Raw genomic sequence first — 19,288 nt, forward strand, 5'->3', positions numbered from 1 at the left:
CGCCAGGGACGCCTGAGGGAGCCGCGCGCAGCCAGGGCGGGCAGGGGGCGGCAGGGGGGCGTCAGGGGGCGGGCAGGGGGGCGGGCAGGGGGCGTCAGGGGGGCGGGCAGCTGGGCATCAGGTGGGCGCGCAGGCGGGCAGGTGGGCGGGCAGGTGAGCAGCCCAGACACACCTGGGCGCTCGCGTGGCCACGCCCGCCGGGCCGGCATTCCAGGGTTCAGTGACCTGGGGCCAGAGGCCGCGTCTTCCCCAAAATAATGTCCCCAGAGCCGCGGGCGCCCCTGAAAGGCGAGACGCGTCTATCTGGAGTGAAAGACTCGCGCCTGCGCCTCCCTCACGCCCTCCTGGGCGCCGCCCCCCTGCTCCCCGCGCCCCGCCCCGCCGCCCGCCCCAGGCCGCTCCCCGCCCCGCGCCCTCCTGCGCCCCCGGCTCCTTCCCGCGGACCCGGCCGCCGCGTCCCCCCGCGCCTCGGCCTTGGCGCCGCCTGGTCGCCGGCTTCGCTTCTCGCCGGCCCCCCCCCCCCCGCCCCCCCCCGCGCTCACCACGGCCGCTCCACCCTCCCTCGCCCCTTCCCGCCCTGCCTGCTCCCCATCCCCGCCCCGCCTTCCCTGCCCGTCCCCGCCCCGCCCCGCCCGCTCCTCCTCCCCGCCCGCTCCTCCTCCCCGCGCCAAGCCCGTCCCCGCTCGGACGCCGCCATCACACTCTCCGCGGCGCCGCTTCACGGCCTCCCCGCCAGGGGGCGCCTCCGCCGTTTCTGTGCCTTTGTCCCCCCAGGACCCCCAGCGTTCCTCTGCCCCCCAGTCCGGGTCCCCCTCGAACTGCTGCCCGTCATCAGATGGACATACAGCGATTATTCACCCGTTCCCGAGGGTTTTCATGCAGATGTTTCCAGACACTTGTTGCTATAAAGCAGGTGTTGGTCAGCAGTTTTATACGTAGATTGTATCAGTGTTTCCAGCATTTCCTTAGGTCGTTTCCCAAAAATAGACAATTACTAGAACAGGCAGCAGAAATAGTCTAAGCTCACAGTTCTCTGCAGAAGGGTGGAGCAGGTGTCCTCTCCTCAGGAATGAAATACAGCACATAGTTCACCTCACCCCCGCCAACACTTCATTCCGTCTCTCCATCCGTCTGCTTCAAGATGTTGATGCCACCTTCGCACTAGAACCAAGTGTTACAGGGCATCAACACAAAACATAGGAGACTTTAATGGGAAGGAACTTTAATAAAACTAGGAAACAACACAGGTAAGGCAAGGAGTCTAGTTTCTAAATGAAGCACCCATCCCCTCGTGGGTAAAAGTCCATCCATATGGGATCGGCCCACAACAAGGCCCCAAAGCCTGCCACAGTCTAAAGCCTCTTCCAGTGGGGACCCACAGAAAAGGGTCAGAAACAACCAGACAAGCCCGGAAGGAAAAGAGCAAAATCAACATCAAGATAAAAGCTGCCATGGTCACCTCCCCACGGGTCTCACCCACATCTGTGTCACCCCGTCCACAACCAAAAGACAAGCGCAGTTTCTTCACGTGTCTCTAGGCTCCATGTGCCTCCTCCAGGCTCCTTCTGGCTCCATCCTGCTTCCTTCCTCAGTCTCTTCTGCAGCTTCTCCTCTCCCTGCTCAGCTCCACCCTCCCTTGGGTGGGGCAGGGAACCTCCCCCTTTCCTGGGGACCACCCTGTTACACAAGGACACAAAGAGTTCCATTATGTATAAGCAATAAATACTTTAGACTCTCAAAAAGGAACATTAGCTCAGTATACTAGCAAATGAAAATGAAATTAAACTATCTTAAAGTTTAGGAAGGAAAATAAAAAGGGTAAAGAAATAAAAAGAGGTTTTTTCCCTAATCATGAAATTTTAATACCACAGGTAATTATCTGTGGATGCACTATATGTATACATACCCCCCCCCACACACACATAAAACTTTTCCTGTGTCTCCAACAATCAGTTTGCTCCCTATTCCAGTCGCTACTGACACCACTGAGAATGTCTTGATGATAGAACATGTCGTATTGGAGGAAGGTACTTCTGTATCCTTGTAGCATCCCAAGCAAGTGAGGAAGGAGAAGACACATGGGGCCTAATTTCTGGAGACCCGCTCCTGCTGAATGTCGTGTCAGGAGTCCCTGAAAGGAGAGAATGGCATCGGCGAAAACTTGGGGGGTTGAGGGGAAGTGGAGTGAAGTAGACACAGACACTCTCTCTGGTGCAAGTATCTCCTGCTGAGGGTCTCAGAGGGTCTTTATTTATACAGTCAGGCAAGCGGTGAGATTACATCAACATAAGCATTGAAGCAGAACAAAGACAATCATTACATATTTTCTCATGAACACACAGAGACTCCCTTGGTCTCATACCAAAAGGGCATTTCTTTGGTTGCCTTAAAAAACATCAGGGACATTTACTTTTCTTAGTCCAGCTCTTTTTCTAACATGATCAGTTATTTCAGACAGCACAACATTTGGTGACAATCATTCTACTAAACTTTCCTAGTTTTGGAGTGGGCGTGAAAGCCCTAGTCTATATTCTATTACTGAAATCAACCTATCTCCTTAGCACTCGATTAACCTGGCTAATTTATCAATTACTTCAAAGTGGCCTAAAGCAACTCATCAAATCTATGTTAGTTCTACGGAAGTCTAACTCTCCACTATAAATACCTAACCTCCACACAGCCTGCGAACTACTGACCCTTTGCACACACCAGGAAATGTACTGCTGCCGCAAACACATACCCCCTGGGTTAGGCTACGGTTTCCAAGCACAGCTGGTTCAGGGCAGCTTGTTCTCCATAATTCTCAGTGCCAAAACGTTTCTTTCCTGACTATACCTTTAGCATTTTTTACTTTCTTTAGTAATGATTCGAGCGTAAGAACAATAAACCAATTATCGCCTAGGTCTGAATTAGGTTTTTACAAGCCAATTTATAACTAACTTACTTCTGCATTAACCAAGAACAGACAGGAGAGCATTAGCAGGCGTTGCCATGGAGACTCCCTAGTTCAGGTCTTCTGGGAAGTGCAGGAACTCCCCTCTTCTCGGGAGTCTCCCCCAATGCCCAGACCTTGTCAAGAGACAGCATGGGTAGCACAGCCCGCCGCACCTAATGAAAGAAAAAACTCGTGTTTAGTCAGCATAATCTGGAGACAGCCTGAGAAAATAGCAGGAAGAGCAACTGGCAGGACTAGGAAGTGGAGAAGCGTCAGCAGTGCCCGCCTCAGGGGAGAGGCGTCAGCAGTGCCCACCTGATCTATTGAGAAGCTGGAAGAATCAAGGTACACACTCACCTTCCTATCATGGTAAAGAGTTTCTGCATGGTAGGCAATACACTTCAAAAAGATTTCATTGAGAGAGTAAATAATGTGATTATCAGATGTGATTCTGACAGGAAAAGGACTAGGCAGCTGCAGCTCCAAAGCTGCCTCATGCTTACAGCTCTGTGATTCCCAGGTGTAAGAGGAACACGGCTGAAGGGCTGCTCCTTGGCAACCTGACCTGGTCTGCTGCTCAACAAGCATCAACTCAGACACTCACCTCAGTTTTCTTTGGGGTTCTGAGTTCTACACAGGAAGGCATATAAGACAAGACACCGGCTTCTCAGTGCCCTTTTGTTCATGAGCGCATTGGCTGTAGCAGTTTTGGCGGCCTGGGGTGGAAGCCACAACCTTCCTCATCCCTGATTAGTGATACAAAACCACAAGGTTTCATTCATAGACATTTAAGGGAACCGTACACGATGGCCACTCGTTTGAACCCTTGATTATTTCCCTGCAGTCTTAACTAAGGTACCTTCTACATATCCATTAATTATCTGTGGTTCCCATAAGATCACATAAGATTTATTCATTTCAGCAGAAACACCCAGATACCCTGCTCACAGAAGAGACTGTCTTCCCGGAACATGAGCACAGCATTGGTATGTTAGGGATACTCAGACCTCAGCCTGCTTCGTTCACATAAAAATTCTCAATACAAAAACTATGATCTTTAAATTGTAAAGATTCTTCTTTTTAAAAAAGATTGATTTAGGGGCCTCCCCTGGTGGCGCAGGCAGTTGAGTGCCACGCTGGGAAGCTGTCTGCAGCCACTGCAGTGCCGGTTCAATCCCGGCCAGTCGGTGAGGGTCCCACATGGCGCGGCAGACCTTTCCTGTGTCACCCGCTGCTCCCCTCAGCAGTGTATTTCATCAGTCTGCCTGTTCTGTTCCCCGCTCTGGCTCTAGTGAATCCTCTCACCGTCCCACGCATCTGGTCTGTACCCTGGATCTTAAATAAATAAATAAATAAATAAATAAATAAATAAATAAATCTTTTTAAAAAAGATTTATTTGGGGCCTCCCCTGGTGGCTCTGCGGTTAAGCGCTGGGCTGTGAGGCTGCCCACAGCCTCTGCAGCGCCAGTTCATTCCCCGGCCGCCGGGGAGGGTACCACGAAAAACAAAGATTTATTTATACAAGAACTGGGGTGGAGTCAGAGGCACGGGAGGGTGAGAGAATTCACCAGGGACAGAGCGGGGAGCAGAACAGGCAGACGGATCAAAGACACTGCTGAGGGGAGCAGCAGGCAAGGCAGGAGAGGTCGGCTTCACCCTGTGGGTTGCTCCCTGGCTGGCCAGGGATCGAACCCACACTGCAGAAGCTGCAGACAGCTTCACAGCGTGGCGCTCAAGCCACTGCGCCACTGGGAGGCCCCTGTAAATGTTCTTCTTGTTCTCTTCCAGTTCTTAAGGAAAACCGGCACCTGTCACTGCAAATGTCACAATCTTTCCAATGTACACTAAGGATAAATAAACACCCTACAAGTTGTTCTATAAAATTAATTACCTGCAGTCTCAAGTGAAAGGCTACTTTTGGTGTTGTTACATGTATGACCTTAGCTTATTTTCCACAGTGTGGAAACCATGAAAACTCAACACCAAATATTGGGAACAAACAGTAGAGGAGGTTCACTAAACCCACCAGAACAAAATGGCCACTGAGGATGTCCAAGCAATAGCACAAACTTTGAGGACCTCCCTGGTAGACTAGGGCTTAAGTCTCAGCACTATCACCACAATGGCCCACAATACAGCCTAAGTTAGACCCCTGGCCAGGGAGCTAATCCACATAGGGCACCGCAGACCACTCCTGTATTACCCACTGCTCCCCTGAGCAGTGTATTTCACTAGATCCCTCTGCTCTGCTCCCCACTCTGTCTCTGGTAAATCCTCTCATCACCCGACACCTCTGACTGCACCCCAGGTCTTCTACACAAAAGTAAATAAAATATTTAAACAAAAAGAAAAACAAACTTTGAATTAGAAATCGGTAGAGTTCTTGTATGCATAAATAAATACAAATGCATAAATAAATAAAAATAAATCTTTAAAAACACCAACAATTCAAAGCAATAAAGCACGGCGATGTTACCATGATCCCAAATGTGGACAGTGATGTCTAGTTTGGGGAGCAAAAGGTTCAGAGTGTGGTGGCAGGGAGCACTGGCTACTTCAATGCAGACACATGCATTTACAGGCTGGGGAAGAAGTCAAGTCATATGTGTTTCCTCTGCAGCTGTTCAATAGCATAATAAAAACTAAACTCCCTATTTTCTACTTACAACTGAGATTCAACCAACGATAGCTATAAGTTTTTGACATTTTTAAAGGACCACAATGAATTTTAAAGAGGCTGTGTGTATAGCCCAGTCCCTGGCGGACCGCAGGCACTTAGCTAACCCTTGTTCACTACCTTGAGTGTTCATAGTACTTTCTATCATGGAAAAGAATATACACCCTCCCGGGCCTCCCTGGTGGCGCAATGGGTTGAGACGCAGACTATGAGGCTCTCTGCAGCCACTGCAGCATGAGTTCGATTCCCCCTGCCTGCCAGGGAGTAGCCCACATGGTGTGGCAAACTCTCCTGGTTAGCCCACTGCTCCCCTCAGCAGTGTGTTTCAGTCGGTCTGCCTGTTTTGTTCCCTGCTCTGTCTTTGGTGGGCCCTCTCACCCCCCCACACATCAGGGCTGTGCCCCAGTTCTTGTATGCATAAATGAATAAATCTTAAAAAAATACACACCCTCCCATGCTGACATAGCTGCTGAAAAAATAGTTATGTACAGACATCATCATTAAATTGAAGTCCACTTATCCAGATGTGTATACTTTATTAAAACCCAAAGGATCATTCCCAGAAGTGTCCATCAAGGCACACCCCATCGTGCTTGCTTTGCTTTATCAGATACTGCTTTTCACAGATTGAAGGTGTGTGACAACCTGGACTGGAGCAAGTCCAGCAGCGCTATTTTCCCATAAGTATATGCTCACTTCATGTCTTGGTGATATGTAATTAGGGTATTTTCTCATTAGACAAAATACTATTGCACACTTAATAGACTACACTATAGAGCTAACAATTTTTATTCACACCAGGAAACCAACAAAAAGTAGTGACTTGATTTATGCAATGTTAGGTTTGTTGTGGTATTCTGGATTTGAACCAACAATATCATCAAGGTATGCCTGTACCACCTTTCATTTTTTGCAGTGTAAGTACACCTATTAAAGCAAAGAAATTTATTTTGCTAAGGCTGCTGTTTGGAGCTGGCCCTATGCCCACTATGGCAAACCTAATAAAGATGGGAGGCGATCACAGCCTGTGCTTGGATGGAGAAACGCTTGTCACAGAATGCTTAAGAACATGTATCACGATGAAATAGACCTATTTTCAACTCCAGAGAATTTTTTTGTACTTTGCGACAAAAGTGAAGGTAAGTAAAGGACAGTGCACAGACACCAGCGGGCAGAAAGAGCTGCAAACGCAAAAGGTTTGTGAAAAGAAACACCTGCACAGTCACAGGCAGGCAGGAGAGCTGCCTCGATCTCCAGGGCATTTTTTTTAAAGTAGGACATATACATCTTTACACTCAACTTTACATTCGGTCCATTGTAATGACAAAAATAATCAAGATCATTTCAGAGAATGGATGTGTGCTCTCCAATACTGAAAGATAATTACTGAGAGCGATAGGCAAGAATCTAAACTTTAGAACTATGTAAATAACCTTTTTTTAAATCTAATCACAAAATGACACAAGTTCACTGATAAACTTGTCAACAGAAAGAACATGAATAACAAAACAATCACCACGAACACCAACATCCTGAGGACACTAGTCACTGCTTCTAGTATGTTTCCCACTTGTATAGATGAGACAGATCTAAACATTAACAATGAAAGGGGGGGTCTTATCCTCAATATCCTGCAGGCACTGCTGAGGCATCACTTCTTATCAATTGTTCTAGATGTGCAGGAATTCCCTCTGGTAGGTACAGCAGCTAAGCCTGCTGTATGGGAATAATTACAGAAAAGTCTATGTTGAAATGCGGTGTGTTACAAGTAGCAATCACCTTTGGGATTAGAGCTACTTCTAAAACTATTAAGTAAATCATGTGCAACATTAAAGACAGCATCTGCATGTAACACAATGACACATTAAACTTTTTGTTTTAACCTGAGGCTCCTTCCTTATGAAGGAGGAAGCCCAACACCCATGGAGTTGTTCTGAGTGTGGACAGGGTCACCCACATGCCTCCCTCCCCTGGAGTTGAGGGGGTTTACGGTATAGCCTCATTTGACAATCTCTGACTCGGACAAAAATATGGAGGCCAAAATCCCTGATCCTTGTCCATATTTGTATGATCTTAAAACAGGTTCCTGGTCTCTTTTGGACCTTAGGATTTTCAACTATGGAGTAGGAATAATATCTCTATAGTGCCATCAATGAGATCACATAACTTAAGTAATGAACTTGTTGCACAGGGTCAGGTAATGTCCAGCAGGTGCTCAACAAACATCAATTTCTTTCTCCTACCCTGAAGAGTTCAAAGCAAGCATGAAAGGTTTTACAACGGAGGAGGTAATATCAGTTCAACAGATTCTAAATATTAAAAAGTAAGTAGATAATCCACAAAATGTCCACTTCCCAGGTGAATGAGTGATTGTGGATTATTCACTTTCTAAAATGGGAGGGATCCTCTTAGTGCCAGGCATAAGTAGAGAAAAGATCTCCAGAGCTTAGAAAAGGGCCCTTCAGTGTCTCAGATGATTCCCCATGTAGAAACTTTCCGTCCCCATTGGGGATAGCAGCCAGCTGACCCTGCTGTGGGAATCTCGGGTGTGTCCTTTAGTCACATAGTGACGGTCACAGGTTTCAGTACAGTGAATCGGTGACTACAAACCCATTTTTGAAAACCAAACATTGTAGCCAGAGTGTGGCAGCCGTGTGGCTCTTGGTCATTCAAGGCTCAGGAAAGTCTGGATTCTATTCAAAGAGAGTCTAAAGTTGCCTCCTGAGGCTGTTTCCAGGTGTCAAAGTTCCCTCTTCCAGGCTCTCAATGGCCACATCAGCTGCACAACAGTAAGTGACACCTCAGACCTCAGATGTGGGCCCAGAACCAGCATGGGCAGCCTCTCAGACCCCATGAGATATGCAGAGCCCCAGGCACCATGCAACCCACTGGGTCAGAACCTGCACCTCGGGGAGACTGGGTCACAGCTTTGCCCTCCTGCCTGCTAGATCTGGGGAAGGTGATGTCAGCCCCAGAAAAGTTTACAATACGTTCCCCAAATTATAAGTCTACAGAAATAAAACACACAGATCAATGGAACAGAGTGGAGAACCCAGAAAACCCACCCTGGGGGGATCCTCCTAGTGTAGCAGGGCCGAACCAGGAGCAAACACGGGGGACACATTTTCATTCAGGGGCGCTGGGCACCCACAGGGTCACACTCAGGAATGACCTGACCCCCATGTTCCTCCAGGACACAAAATGACCTGCGCAGAGCTCTCCACAGCCAGCCCGCCCAGCCCTGGGTCCCCTGACTCACCGCTCTGCAGTCAGCCACCTGCAGGGAGTTGTCCTCGCCTTCCCCTCGCTTTGGGGTGGTTCCTGAAGAAACCAGGTTCCCCTAGGCAAGAACTTCACCCTGAGTCCTGGGAAGCAAGTGCCAAGGCGAGCCCAGCAGCTGAACAGGCAGGAGCCACGTGTAGGCGAGGGGCTGCAGGGGCGGGGAGCAGGGCTGCAGGTGCAGGGCCGGGAGCGGCAGCAGGCGTGTGGGGTGGGGCTGCAGGTGGTTGGAGCAGGGCTGCAGGGGCGGGGAGCAGGGCTGTGGGTGCGGGTGTACAGGGTGGGGATGTGGGGGCAGAGGCCAGCGGAACAGCCCCGGGTGCTCACGGGCCCGCGGCCGCCGGTCCTGCTGCAGCTGAAGTTTAGAAAATCAAACCGAAATGCAGCGAATCTCCCACATCTCTGAAAATACTACTAACCCAAAATGTCCACACGTCATTACAACAGCAAATCGCGTCCATGTGCTTTAAAGACCCGCCACCACAGAGGGCCCCCAAAACCCGCTGCTCACCCCACAGTGAGAGAAGGGGCGTCCCGCTCCGCCTGCCCGGCCTTTCCCTCCCGGCGCCTCCTCACGATTCCCCGCGAGGCCGCACTTCCCCGCCTCGCCACCAGGCGGCGCGCGCGCCCCTCACCCCTGCGCGCTGCCCCCAGGACTTCTCCTTCCTCTGCCCGCGGGCCCGCTCCGCCGGGGCGGGCGCTCCCGGCTTTCGCGTCTCCACCAGTTCCGCCCCCACGGCCGCTCCCGCGTCAGCGCGCAGTGCCCTGACGTCAACACGCAGGGGGCGGGGCGAGGTCGAGGAAGGAGAGGCTCTCAGGGGAAACCAGGGCTGGAGCCGTGGCGCGCGCCGCCTGGTGGCGCGGAGGGGCGGTGCGGCCGAGGCGGGGTAATGGTGAGCGGAGGCTCCAGGGCAGGCGGGAGGCGCGGGGTGGGGTTGGGGGCCAGAGCCGCGGCCAAGGGGCGGGTCGCCCGGGCGAGGGGGAGATGCAGCTGCGGAGAGTCGGGGGGGGGAAGGCCCACGCAGAGGGGGAGCAGGAAGCAGGAGTGTGTGCCGGTGTGACGTCAGAGCCTTGAAGATGGGGAGACAGAATGACATGGAGATAAGAACCCGCTGAAATCGGGATTCTCGCTCTTTCGGAGAAGAGAACAAATTGGTATCACCCTTTTGCTGGGGAAATTTGAATTTAGATATCAGAATCTGGAATATTATCTATATGTGTATGTATTAAAAGAAATAGTAATTCAATAGTAATTCCCAATAGTAATTGGGAAATGACCTAAGGAAATGATTTTGTCAGGGGGAAAGGATGTCCTGAGCTAATTCCATGCAGGCTTTGTGGACTCCACCCCCCTCCAGACCAAAGCCATCAAGACATTGGGAATGGTGAATACTGTCACCACCAAAGGGAAGGTGGCTGGGACCTGAGGGTGGAGTTAAGCAGCCAGGTTGGGTATCAAAACCAAACACGTGGGCCTTGGGGTGCTCGCTCCCTCTCCTCCTGGCTTCATGGCTCCTGGCTTGCGGCCAGCACTCACAGTGCCATTTGGGATTCCAGATCCGCGGATCGGGTAGGACACATTTAAAACTTTGTCTCCCACTTTTCTCCCTGAGTTGTACATTTCCTCATTTGCCCTTCCCTTGTAAATAAACCTTTTATTAACCTTTCGTGTGTGCCTGCAGTAGAATATTGATAAATCCTTTTAAGCGTGTGGGTGAGGACCCACAGTCAGGCACCCTGTTTTGTATCGGGGCTTCCCTTTAACAGTTTGAACACAAATAAAAATCTTTATTTGTAAAATGCTAACCAGCATTTTATTATACTACAAATACTTGGGAACACTCTAAATCAAAACGCCAGGAATCACTAAAATATATTACACTATATACATAAAGCAAATGTAGAAATTAGGTACAATAATTCTGAATAGTTTTCAATAACTTGAAAAACATGTATGTTATAATGTTAAATAAAGGAATAAAGATATAAAATTTTAGGCATACTGTTATTCCAGATATAAAATAAACATAATATGATTTATTCAAATCTTCAATACCAGACAAAATTAAAATTGTGTCTTAAGTATGCATTTATTGATACACACTTAGGTGATGAATTGTCATGAAGGGCAAGGAAAATAATTATAATGACAGACACAGATTCGTGAGGAAGATTAGTGAGGAAGATGATGATATAGTGTGGTTGTACATTTCCTCACTCAGCTAATGCGAGTTCATTTTGTAATTCTACAATTTCACGTTTATAGTCTCTGCCCATACACATGGGTCTTATAGTTCACAGTTCAAAACACTGAAAATTATGAGGAAAAAAGTAAGCTAACTCACAAAATTATCTCTTTTAAAAAGATTTATTTATTTATGCATACAAATACGGGGTGTAGGCCAAAGGTACAGCGTGTAAGAGGACTCACCAGACACAGAGTGGGGAGTACAACAGGTAGATCCACTGAAATCCACTGCTGAGGGGAGCAGCAGGGAGACAGAAGAGGTCAGCTCTGCCTTGGGAGTCAACTCCCTGGCCAGGGATCAAACTCAGGTCACAGTGGTTGGCAATAGCTTGACAGTGCTGAGACTTTAACCCCTGTACCACCAGGCAAGCACTAAAAGTATTTCTCTTTTGATGAACAAATCACAGTTCACTGTTCCTCATTGTATTTTATTCTAATGTTCATATTTTCCACAATGTACACAACTCCTTTTCAGTTTCAGAACCAGCCAACCAAAGCTAATAAAAAAATTAGTGCAATCAGTGGTTCAATTAGCCCCCTGTTCCTTGGCAGGTGAAAAGTAACCATAGAATATTTTTTAAAACCAGTCTTAAGAATTCTGTTGTGGGGCTCCCTGGTGGTGCAAGGGGTTAGCATGCAGCCTGTGGAGTTGTCCGCAGCCACTCAGCATGAGTTCAATCCCCAGCCAGGGAGCTACCCATGTGGCACAACAGACCTCTCCTGGTTCCCCACTGCTCCCCACAGCAGTGTATTTCAGTCAATCTGCCTGTTCTGTTCCCCATTCTGTCTCTGGTGAATCCTCTCCCCTCCGCCCCCCCCCCACTACTGGCCTGTAACCCAGATCTTGTATGCATAAATAAATAAGCCTTTAAAAAAGCATTCTGTTGTGGTTATGTAGCAGGGTGGTGCCCAGGAAAAGGGGGAGTTACAGGTCTTGCCTCACCCAAGGGAGGGTGGAGCTGAGCAGGGAGGACAAAAGCTGGACAGGAGACTGGAGAAGGAAGGAAGCAGTGTGGAGAGCAAGATGGAGACCTGGAGGAGACACATGGAGCAAGGAGACATGTGAAGAAACTGTGCTTGCCTTTTGGTCGTCGACTGGGTGAAACAGATGTGGGTGAGAGACCCGTGGGGGAGGTGACGATGGCGGTTTTTGTCTTGATTTTGATTTTGTTCTTTTCCTCCCAGACTTGTCTGGCTATTTCTGACCCTTTCCTATGGGTTCCCCTGGAAGGTGCTTTGTGGCAGCTTTTGGGCCTTGCTCTGGGCCAATCCCATTTGGCTGGACTTTTGCCCAGAGGGGATGGGTAACTTTGGGTGATTAATTTAGAAATTATATTCTTTGTCTTTTCTGTATTGTTTACTAATTGTATTAAAGTTCCTTTCCATTAAAGGTGTTATGTTTTTTCTTGATGTGGCAGATGGCAGAACCTATTTAGAGCAGGCAGATTTGGGGGTTTTGGGGTGCCCCTCTCCCTGCCCTGTAACAGTTATAAAAAATTTAAGGGTGAAAATATGGCATTCCTGATAGTAAAGCAGGGGTGGACAGAGCACCTGCATGTCAGTTAATGTCAAGCTCACCTCGTTTTTGTTTGTGTTTTGTTTTCTGTTTTATTACTGTGTGGTGATGGATTATTGGAATAGAAAAATTGAGAAAGGAAGATACTGTAAGGACAATTTATAAATCTTTATTAACCCAACTATGGAAGGTTCCAGCAAACTAAGGTGGGGTCAGAAAAGATGATCAGCCAGAGGTGGGAGCAGAGAGGATTATCAAACTTAGAAGACCAATCCATTCTGACACCAAGGCAATAATTTCCACAATAATTCCATCAAGGGACCTTATGAAAGAACGCCCCTTACCCTGGTAAAATGCGGCTTTTTTTCTTTCAGAAGCCTGTGCCTATGCAGACGTCTCTCTTTGCTGTTCTCTTTTCCTCAATAAACGTGATGCGTGCTAGTGAAAAGTAACATTACTCAATTATTTGTCAGAGGGATCCAAGAAGCCCCCCTATACTGAGCCCTATCACCTGAATTCCATCAAGGGGTTTTCAATTTTTAGTTTGAACTGAGGCTCCTATTCATTTGTTGGTCCAAATGAACACATTTTACCCTTTTTCAATTTTTAAAATATTTATTGTGCTTAGTCAACAAGCTTCATATAGTTATAGGTAAAAATAAAAAAAAATGGTGAAAATAATAAGGCACTAATTCAAAGTTCAGACCCTTTCAGCTTTCGATAGAAGATGTCTGGAGCCTCTCTCATGGCGCAAGGGGGTAAGTCTCAGCACTATCAAGCTACTGGCAGCCACTGTGGCATGAGTTCCATGCCCAGCCTGGGAGCTGGCCCACATGGTGCAGTAGACCTCTCCAGTCTTGCCCACTGCTAACCTCAGCAGAGTATCTCTGCATCTATGGCCTACAACCCCATCTTGTATGCATAAATAAATAAAAATTTTACAAAATAAACAAGTACAAGAGGCCTGAAACTTGAACAAAATTATGGGAAGAAAAAGACAAAATTTTGAATGGAGCAATGACATTTCATAAAACAAAATTTGAAATAACTAATAAAACCTTCCTGTGACTAGTTCATTGCCTTTAGAAAAAGAAATATAGAACATAATAGAATGAAATTCCTCTGTTCCAAGTCAACTTGTCACAGATCAATATAAATCTAGTGTCCTACTGTAACAGGGTGGTCCCCAGGAAAGGGGGAGTTTCCAGGTTTCCTGTCCCGCCCAAAGGAGGGTGGAGCTGAGCAGGGAGTAACGAAGCTGCACAGGAGACTGAGGAAAGAAGGAAGCAGGATGGAGCCAGAAGACCTGGAGGAGGCACAGGGAGCTGAGAGACACATGAAGAAACTGTGTTTGCCTTTTGGTCGTGGACTGATTGACACACATGTGGGTGAGGCCCATGGGGTGGTGACAATGGCAGTTTTTGTCTTAATTTTGATTTTGCTCCTTTCCTCCCAGACGTGTCTGGTTGTTTCTGATACTTTTCTGTGGGTCCCCACTGGAAGATGCTTTAGAATTGTGGCAGCTTTAGGGCCATGCTCTAGGCCAATCTTGCTTGGATTGACTTTTACCCACGAGGGAATGGTTAACTTTGGGTGCTTGATTTAGAAACGATAATCTTTGTCTCTCCTGTATTGTTTACTAATTGTATTAAAGTTCCTTTTCACTAAAGTCTCATATGTTTTGTGTTGATGTGGCGGATGGCAGAACATATTTAGAGCAGGCAGGTTTGCAGGGTCTGGAGTGCCCCTCTCCCTGGAAGGTAACACTACCAAACAGAACACTTTCATTTTCTGTCTCATCCTAGAACTGAAAACCTGATTATTTCAGTGGAGGTTCCATAATAGACAAGAAATACGGTGATATCAACATTTATATTGATTCATCTGTGGTAATACAACAGTGAGCCTATTTCTGGGTAAGCTTGCAAACCATACAAGGTCAGAAGCATCATAAATGAAGAGGGTGCTAAGGCTCAAGGAAAAGAAAGAAAAAACACTGGGGGGCCTCCCCAGTGGCTCAGCGGTTGAGTGCTGGGCTGCGAACCTGCCTGCAGCCTCTGCTGCACCAGTTCGATCCCTGGCCACCGGCGAGGGTCCCACATGGCACAGCAGACCTCTCCTGTCTCACCCGCTGTTCCACTCAGCAGTGTATTTCAGTCAGTCTGCCTGTTCTGTTCCCTGCTCTGGCTCTGGTGAATCCTCTCACCCTCCCGCACTTCTGACCGTACTCAGTGCTTGCATAAATAAATAAATACTTAAAAAAACAACACTGGGAATAGCAGAGTCATATGAGGAACCAAAGAATGCCAACAATATTTAAATCCCATTTTTTTAAAGGGAATTTTATTATTTGCTAAAAAGCTACCCTATAAATGAATTTTGTCAACTGTCAATGAAAGTAAGTCACTAATACATAGCAGACAACTATTGCAATGTCTGTCCGTGACTTTTATTGTTTTTGATGGGGTGACTTTCAAAGTAGCAATGATAGCAACAAATGTTGTAGTCTCAACCCATTTGAGCAATGTTGAAGTGGAATTGTGTACTGACCCACAAAATGGACATCCTCATCAACATTTCCACCCAAGACGTAAAGACACTCGAGTCTTCCCCATTAATCTTAGAATTTTTAGATTGTCACCATCTTTGGAGGAAAAATGGGCTATTTACTTGTATCTCACTTTAAATTTCCACACCATTATGATGCAGCAAGATCATCGGGTAGGTGTCGCCAACGTGAGTCCTGCCCTCCTTTGTCAGGACTCTCCTAAGAATTGGAGTGAAGTTCCGACCTGGGCCACGGGTACGTGAAGGTCTGATCACTGTTGTGCTTTGAGTGCTCTGAGCAGAGGACTCAATGGAACAAGATAAAAATGCACCATGGTCCACCCAGGAGCTCGCCCTGCAGCTGAGTCCATCACACTATGGGTCCCGGTGGAGCTGGTCGCTGCCTGTGACGGAAGCTGCACAGACTCTCTAAGCACCTTCATCCTCCCCGTAGCCAGAAGCTCTGCCCTGGGGGTGCAACAACCACACCATCTCCTCACTGGCCACGAGGGATTAGCGCCTGCCTGGCAGTGTCATTCCAGGCATCGAGGCCCCTGGCAGTTGAAAGAGAGGTGGATAGGGCTGCTCCAGCACTTCCCCCCGCCCAAGAAGATGCCAGGTCTGTGCTTCCACCTACACTGAATAAGGAGAGAGAGGAGCTGACTGGCAGGGGCACCAAGACTACCCCCTCTGCTGAAATGGAAGGTTCTAGGCTCAGGCAGGCCCAGGGGGTGTAGGTTTTTCTTTTTGTGGCTCCAATACCTGAGCCACAGTTTCCTCATCTGTACAAAGGAAAGTATCTCCTCAACTCTAGAGGTGGACACGACCCCTTCACCTGTTGTTGCTGAGCGCCCACTGTCTGCTAGATGCCTAGGACACAAGCTGAGCCGAGCCCACAGCTCAGGATACCCTCACGAGCAATCGGGGACACAGGGAACTTCAACAGATACACAAGAATTGTGACGGGAAGTTTGAGATGCCACGATCTTCCCTGGAAGGGGCACCTGACACGCTCCTGGCCAAGGGGGCATCATGCAGCCCAAGGGGGCTCCAGCGGAATGACCCTTGAAGTGGACTCGGTCAGGTGAAAGGGGTGGGGGAGAGAGAAGGAGGCTATCAGAGAGGGGCCGCGGGCCTGAGACAGCAGGAGCAGAGGGCAAGACTCTCGTCAGCTTGTCTGGAGGCTTGGACTTTAGCCTGAGCGCGGACAGTGGGAGCCACTGAAGAGCTCTTTGAGGCTGTAAATAAATGACGTGACCCAACAGGTTGTCTTGTGAGGGCAGCGAGGACCGAGGGAAGGACTGAGACAGCCCTCGGGAAACATTCTGTTCCTCCCTTTCCTCTCCCCAGCCAGGTAAAGATAGGAGGACGTGAACCAGCCCGCCCGGGACAGCAGCGACGTGCCCTTGCTCTCCAGGTAAATTCAGACCCCAGGCCCAGCTTCAGAAAGGACCATCCACGGATGAGTGGGTCTGGCCCTGCCTTGTCCAGCAGCAGGTGATCAGCCCACAATCAAGGATTGTGGATTTTACGGACACATGTGACCAGAGACGTGGTTCTATCTTTATGACCAACTTCATGTTTTCCAGTTTCACGTTTTGAATTTCATGACTTAATTCCCGTCCTTGATTCCTTTATAAAGCACACTGGCACTATCCTGCAATTAAGTCACTTGAGCGCAACGTTTTCTCAGGTGGCATCATGAAGCAGAAAGGTGGAAGAATATCCTAATATTATACTATCAATAACTTGTCGTCTATTATATGATAAAACACCTTTGCCTTTCAATCTGGAATATTCCTTCTTCATCTCTAGAGAACAGACCTACTTTGCTTTTTAGAAATTATAGAAAATAGGGCCTCCCCTGGTGGCGCAGTGGTTGAGCGCCGGGCTGCAAAGCTACCCACAGCCTTCGCAGCACTGGTTCAATCCCAGCCGCTGGCGAGGGTCCCACATGGCACGACAGACCTCTCCTGTCTCGCCCACTGCTCCCCTCAGCAGTGTGTTTTCGTCAGTCTGCCTGTTCTGTTCCCCACTCTGGCTCTGGTGAATTCTCTCATCCTCCTGCACTTCTGACTGTACCCAGTGCTTGTATAAATAAATAAATAAATCATTTTTAAAAAATAAAAAAAGAAATTATAGACAACGACACCTATGTTTTTTATTAATACTCTGTTTTATGAATGTTCCATAATTGGAAAAGAGTAGCATACCTAGGTGGGACTTCCTATTTGTATGCAATTGGCAGATTCAATGCAATTCCAGTAAAAATTTCAATGGTGTTCTTCAATGAAATGGAGCCAATACTGTTCAAATTCGTATGGGATCACAAAACCTCTAATAGTGAACGTTCTTCTGACTAAAAGGGGGGAAGGATGGAGGTATTACACTCACAGACATCAAACAATACTGTTAGGGGGAAAGGATGTCCTGAGCAAACTCCATACAGGTTTTGTGGACTCCACCCCTACTCCAGTCCAAAGCCATCAAGATGCTGGGAATGACAAATCCCATCATCACCAGAGGGAGGATTGCTGGGACCTGAGGGTGGAGTTAAGCAGCCAGGTTTGGTATAAAACCAGACATGTGGGCCTTGGCCCTCTCTCTCTTAGCCTCATAGCTCTTGGCTTTTCAATAGCTCTCAGCGTGCCATTGGGATTCCAGGTCAATGGAACTGGTAGGACACATTCACGAATTTTCTCCCTCTTTTTGTAAATAAACCTTTTATTAACCTTGTGTGTGTGCCTGCAGTTGAGTATTAATAAGTCCATTTTAAGCACGCAGGTGAGGAACCACAGGCAACCCATTTCATGTTGGGGTTGCCAGTAACAGGATTACAAAGCTATTATAATAAAAACATTATTGGAACAAAAACAGACACAGAGACCAATGGAATCTAATTTAAAGCCCAGAAATAAAACCACACTTCTATGACACAGGAGCAAGGAATATACATTGCAACAAAATAGCCTCTTCAATAAATGGTGCTGGAAAACTGGATTGCAACATGCAAAATAATGAAAGTAGACCACTATCTCACACCATGCACAAACCAACTCAAGTCGATGAAAGACTTGAATGTGAAACCTGGCATCATAGACTATAGAGAAGGGAACATAGGCAAACACTCAATGACACAATCCTCAGAACATCTTTGAGGATTCTTCTCCAGAAGCAAGGAAAACAAAGGAGAATGTAAACAGTTAGGGACACATAAACCTAAAAATCTTCAGAACAGCAAGAGACAGTGATCAAAACAAAGAGACGCCCCACTGAATGGGAGAAAATATTTGCAAACCATGTGACATATAAGGGACTGATATCAAAGAGTTACAAAGAGCTTACACAACTCAAAACAAACAAACAAACAACCCAGTCCAAAAAGGGGCAGAAGTCAAAAGACACTTCTCCAAAGAAGAAATGCAAATGACCAACAGGCACAGAAAAAAGGTTTAGCATCACTAATATCAAGGAAATGCCTATCAAAACCACATAGATGCCACCTCACTCCAGCAAGAAGGCTCTACATTAAAAAAAAAAAAACTGGAAACAACAAATGCTGAAGAAGCAGTGGAGAAAAAGGAGCCTCTGACACTGCCGGTGGGCGCGCAAACTGGTCCAGCCACTATGGGCAGCTGTGTGGAGGGTCCTCAGAACACTGAAAATGGGTCTACACATGTCGGGGCCCAGACCTGAACATCCGGGTTCTTGCCTGAAGCAGGTTCTGAATGTTAGCTCGAGTGAAGCTTTCAAGTTTCCTATTGTGACGACGGAACCTTTCCCCCTGCTTGCTGCTTGTGGCTTGTTTGCATTGGTGGTCTCTCCTTGTTAGAGATAACGAGAGACCTCCTCCTCTGAACCCTATGGAACATTGTACACATTCCTGAATAAATGAGACAGGCGATGATCCTGGCTTTGTCTCCACTCCTCGCATACCCCTGTCCTATACCAAGCCCCTGCTTCCTCCCCCGGGTACCGCGTTGATCTGCCTGGCTGGCCCGGACATACACATGATCCGGCGTTCCACTCCTAGGAATCCACCAAAGGGACAAAAAAACCCCAGGAAACCCGAACTGCTGTGTTCA

General features: G+C 47.8%; 1 long non-coding RNA gene across 1 annotated transcript; it reads right to left on the reverse strand.

Moving 5' to 3' along the window:
* Positions 1-914: 914 nt before the first annotated feature.
* Positions 915-9,034, reverse strand: LOC129145073 (uncharacterized). The gene is made up of 3 exons (XR_008550117.1): positions 8,873-9,034; positions 2,945-3,108; positions 915-1,161 (listed from the first exon to the last, which is right to left on the reverse strand). It is a non-coding gene; the product is annotated as an uncharacterized LOC129145073 (long non-coding RNA).
* Between the last annotated feature and the right edge of the window lie 10,254 nt (positions 9,035-19,288).

Source organism: Talpa occidentalis, unplaced genomic scaffold (assembly GCF_014898055.3).
Source record: "Talpa occidentalis isolate TD23 unplaced genomic scaffold, MPIMG_talOcc4v2.1 talOcc4.8, whole genome shotgun sequence".
NCBI lineage: Eukaryota > Metazoa > Chordata > Mammalia > Eulipotyphla > Talpidae > Talpa > Talpa occidentalis.